A 5,153-nucleotide genomic window follows, 5' to 3' on the forward strand; every position below is an offset into this window, starting at 1 on the left:
CCTGAAAGTAAAACTCTTCAGAGGCCAGTCATATGCGAAAAACACAGGAAGTTGCCTCACACCCAGTTAGACCATTGGTGCATCTAACTGTTGTCTTGCTGGCAGAGGAGCTAAATTTCAGGGAGGAAGCCAAATAATGTGCCATAGGGACTCTCTTCTTGAAATTAAAATGTCCAAACATTTGTTAAAATACTCAAAAGCTCTTACTTGTAGAACGTATAGCTAAAGAAGAATATATGCAAAGTATTTACATTCACATGGTTATCTAAGCATGGACTTAGCTTTTACTTAGTTGAAAATTACAGCTTCCTCCATAAACATTAAAACAAAGTGTGTCTTTCTCTCTTTCCCATATTTGCACTCAGACTTCTTTACATTCCCCGTCAACTTTCATAATTCTTTCTGTAATATATATTCACACAGAAACATTAGCACTCCTTTTTATTGCATTTAGAGAGAGAGAGAGTTATCTAACGCTGTCACTTCTTCAGTGTTCGTGGAGATGCAGCCGTTACAATTAAGTCACTCACACACAAAACAAAAAGAAGAATATTAAAAGATACCTCCCATGTGACCAGAGGTAACCAATCACATGATAGTTGCTCTGAGGAACATTCCAGAATTAAACATCCCAGAAATTAAATTCACAGTAATGCATTTAAGCATTCCCAATTTCAGTAAATTAAATCACTGTACTTAGCATGTCTACTCTGATTGGCTGTCTCTCTCCAAGGTTTAAGACAGGGCACATTCCCAAACCAGGGATTGGACCTGGAACCTTCTATAGGCAAAGTGATGCTCTACGTCTGAGGTATAGCATCTCCCATTCTTTTCTCCTCCTTCTAGTAGCAAATACCAAGAATGCTATTTATGCTTCATGACTACACCTGCTGTTGTATGGAACATTCCATCTTTTCATTTTTAAAAAACCTTGTGTCATCCCACTGTTTTCAGATTTATTTATTTTTTTAAACCCCCATCCATTATATAGGGATGGGATATCATGTTATTGACCCTCAATTGCAGCTGGGATGTTAGTAAATAGGATAAAAGGGAAAGTCTAGACAGTCTTGACAAGGAGACCATTAGGTTTATCTGTGCGTTTTAGATAATTCCTTCCCACCTGTAATTGCAAGAGTCTTTGAAAACCCAACCTTGTAAGTAAAACCTGTCACCTGATACTCTGCAAGTGAAAATGTACAAGTTATCGATTCATTTTCATTTATGAATATTTGGAGATGCACCAGGGTGCTAGCATAAAGAAAACAAGAAGGAAAGTGAAAACAAAAAAGGCAGCAGATGAGCTGGTGAGTAACAAACAAACAAACAAACAAACAAACAAACAAACAAACACACACCCCCACACCACCCCCACATGATGCTTTAAATGTCATCCTTCAGTCTTTCTACTTGAGCCCCAGCCCAAACTGAGTGCCAGTAGTGTGATGCCACATTCCTAATAAAAAGAGGAAACAGAGTTTTGTGGAATACCACAGCATAGTGCCAGATTACAGCAGTCCTGCAGCACCTTCTGGAACAGACACCTCAGGTAGAAACAGAAGCACAGCCAAACAGTATCCCCCACCCAGACAGGCAATTCAAAAGGATCCTACAATCAACTGATGAGGAGTCTAGAATAATCTACATGGTGCATTTCTTCTGTGGTCCACCAAGCCAATCACAGCCTACTAAAGGCTCAAAAAACCCAACTGTGTTTGCTGCATGCTTGGTGCTGCAAAAACAGGGGTGATGCACTTGGTGAACAACCTCAAGGTTTCAACATATGTCCTGCATTCTGTGCTAGCCTTGGTTGGTCACAACAAATGGTACAGACCTCTTAATCCTCATACATTATGAGCCTAGTTTACCAAACCATTTTCATCTGACTCCCATTTCTACTATCTGCTAAGTGAATGGGGCAACACACACAAACAACGCAACTGTTAGATGAAATGATGCCCTTTGCAACTTCTCCTCCACAGTTTGCTACTGCTATACCAAAAGAACTCTTGCCTTATGTTGGCCTTCTTAAATTGCTTTAGCTCAGCTTTAAAACTAACGTAAGGTAGTAAATAACAACACTGAAGGGTCTCATTGAATCCTGAAGTGAACCTGGTTCTGACGGCAAGCAACAAACAGCACAATTCACCATTTCCCCCAAGCAGTTGTTGACAGTTGTCTTTTTTTCTTTTTTGTTTACAATTAGTCAATATATGTTTAGGCAAAGTAGCAAGTGCCATTGAAAGACCATAGTGCTATTGATGAGTGCTGGAGATATCACAGCAGCAGTCCTAATGAACTGAGCTGAAACTCTGGCTTCCCAAGCTTGTAAAGTGGCCAGTTATCACCACCTCGGTTTGTACGGGATTGGTGGCCACAATGAAGGCACCCAGGGAGTCTGAAGGGTGCAAAGAATTAGCACCCACCTCTGTCCCCAACTGGGATGGCTATAAAGAGGATTACAGAAATTTGTGGAGGGAAAAGCTATCTTTGGCTGCTAATCCTGATTTTCTACCTGCTGAATTAGGTGGGCTACAGACATGTTCGAACAGGGCTCTTCTTAGATTCTTAGGTTCCCCAACAGGCCTGGATTAAGACTTTAAGAAGACCCTAAGCACCTTGGTGTCCCCATACATATCTAATTTAAAATATAAACAATAAAACATAAAATTAAATTTTATTTTTTGAAATGAAACAAAACCTACAGTAAGATGAAAAATAATGTTTATTTTTGCATACTTTATTTATATTTGAAAAAATTGCTCCTACTTTTGCAAAGTCTTTGATCAGAACCTCATAACTAATCTTATGCAACACATCTGCTTCTATACTTAGTAGAGATAAAGACATCCAGCCTGCCTTGTTACCCAGTTGTTCTGTTGGGATTTTTAATACACTTCAACTGAGAAAATGAATGCTCAGCTGAGCAATTTGTGACCATTAATGTTAAAAATCAAGCCATTTCTGTGGTGCACCCTTCCCTTGATGCCCTAAGCACATGCTTATTTTGTTTGATGGTTAATCCAGCCCTGTTCCCCAAGCCTCAAAAACACATGGGGGCAAATGACTGTCCATGCATACTGCCATAACAGTACTGAGGCCCTCTCAGTCAGCTCCGAGTCTTTGCCATTTCTGAAAGACAATTTCAGTGCTCAGATCAGGAAGTGGTAAGAGGTGGGTCTTGTCCCAATTGCATAGTGTTTTTGGAATCCTGCAGGGTCGAGAGGAGGCAAACCTAATCTGGATAAAATATGGGGAAGTCAGAAGTGGGGCTCCCTATCATAATTCAAACACAAGATCATTTATGCTTGGGAATCAACAGCTTAAGAGCAAACCCATTTCAATGGAGAAAAGCATTACAGGTGAACATCCTAAGAGAAACAAGGCACCAGTTTCAAAACCATCGTGGGCCTTTTCATGATAAGTGGATTTAGAGTACCTCCAGGCTGTCATTGTTTTGCCAGAGGGATGGATTCACATGTCAGAACTTTAGGTTTGCACAATTAGAGTGAATGAAGGTACTCTGTTGTCCTGGGGTGAACAAATGACTGAGAAGATGTACGGACACCTTGCAAACAAATCAGAACAAATGCTCAATAAAGGCTGGATTCAAGCTTCGTGCAAGCAGGCATGCTCAATAAATAGGTCATCTAGAGTTGTCCCCACAATCTTCCCCATAAATCACCTGTATTCTGCTGGTTCCAAATCCTTGGGCTTCTCAGAAGCTCATCAGATGTTCTTCAAGAAGACAGCTTTGTCCAGTGCTTCCAGTATTCCCCAGGAACAGCCACAGAGGGGAATAGGGTATGTTTATTCAGTGTGAGAAAAAGTCCAACAGGCCTGACTAGCATTCCCTGTTCAGTAAGCACACATCTCCCAGAACCTTCTTCAATGTGCCATGGTATTGTGGCCTGGACACAGGAACTCCTTGGTAGACAAGTCAATGTGGAAAAGGTTCTCTCACGGTACATGTGTGAAGACTTTATTGCATTGCCATATTACAGAAAACAGTCAGTTTTGCAAATGTTATGGGCCCAGTTTTTGAAATGAGCTGCCAAGAATAATAATCCCACAGAGAATAGGTGGATGAAAGCATTCAGCAATGCAAATCCATGCAAATAAAGCTGTGATAAGTAAGAAAAACAGATTTTCCAGTACAACCCCCCTTCTTTTTTTCATATGATGCCTCCTTTTAAGCTGCTTGTGAAGAATTAAGTCAAAGCATCCCACAGAGCATTAAATCTCTTTTTATTAATAAAGAAATCAATTACTACACACCAGCAATTTACCATTTGCATTCTTTCTGCTCTGCTTCAGATATTTAATAATCATAATGGTATGTAAAGAAGTTTTTAAAAAGAATAAGTGTTTCCTAATTCCCGAAACAATTCTTCAGTTAGTTATAGAAAAAAAACAAAACCTTTAATAATAAAAGCAACATTAGTTATTTTTTTCCAGTTTTTTAATCTAACAAGATTTTGCCTGTTATTAGAGGAGTTTCTTCAGACTGTGCATTTGATTTTATCTGTGGCATTTATATTTGCATGCTCAGGCGCAGTGAGCCCACTGCCTGGTATCTTGCATATATGATTAAAGAAACACAGGAAAAACATCACTTTCCTGACCACGATGTTCTGGGATAAAAAAAGGCCACAATTGTATTGATTGCAGATGTAAGTGAATTTGGACTGGCTGTATGCAGATGAGTGGTGGGAGGCATGAGCTGGGGAACCCCCAAGGGAACCCTCAGAGAAAGAAGACTGAGAGCCAGGGGGTTGGTGGTGGGACAACAATGAGTTGTCAGAGAGAGAAGAGGGAGCGGACTGGGAGGAGGAGGTGTTGAAAGCTAAAGAGGCAACAGGGTTTAGTGAGCGGCAAGAGGCTATGGCAGAGAACAGTCCAGAATCAGAGGCAGTAGCAGAGGAGGTTCAAGAGGCAGCGTGGAGACAGGCTGCTGAAAAGCCAGGGAATCTCCCCCTCCTGCTGTGACCAGCTCCCCTCCTTCCCTAGTCTCCCAGAACACGCCGAGAAATGATGAGGGCAGAGCAAAGAGAGACAAGTTGAAGGAGCCTTATGCTGTCAGTGAAGGAACCAGGGAAGGAGCCTTAGGGAGCAAGTTCTCTTTTTTTGAGTCCTGGTGTTATTTCTGTATC

General features: G+C 40.9%; 1 long non-coding RNA gene across 1 annotated transcript; it reads right to left on the bottom strand.

The window, feature by feature from the left end:
• Window positions 1-261: 261 nt before the first annotated feature.
• Window positions 262-3,743, bottom strand: LOC128411619 (uncharacterized). The gene is made up of 2 exons (XR_008329847.1): window positions 3,686-3,743; window positions 262-402 (listed from the first exon to the last, which is right to left on the bottom strand). It is a non-coding gene; the product is annotated as an uncharacterized LOC128411619 (long non-coding RNA).
• Between the last annotated feature and the right edge of the window lie 1,410 nt (window positions 3,744-5,153).

Source organism: Podarcis raffonei, chromosome 3 (genome assembly GCF_027172205.1).
Source record: "Podarcis raffonei isolate rPodRaf1 chromosome 3, rPodRaf1.pri, whole genome shotgun sequence".
Classification (NCBI taxonomy): domain Eukaryota; kingdom Metazoa; phylum Chordata; class Lepidosauria; order Squamata; family Lacertidae; genus Podarcis; species Podarcis raffonei.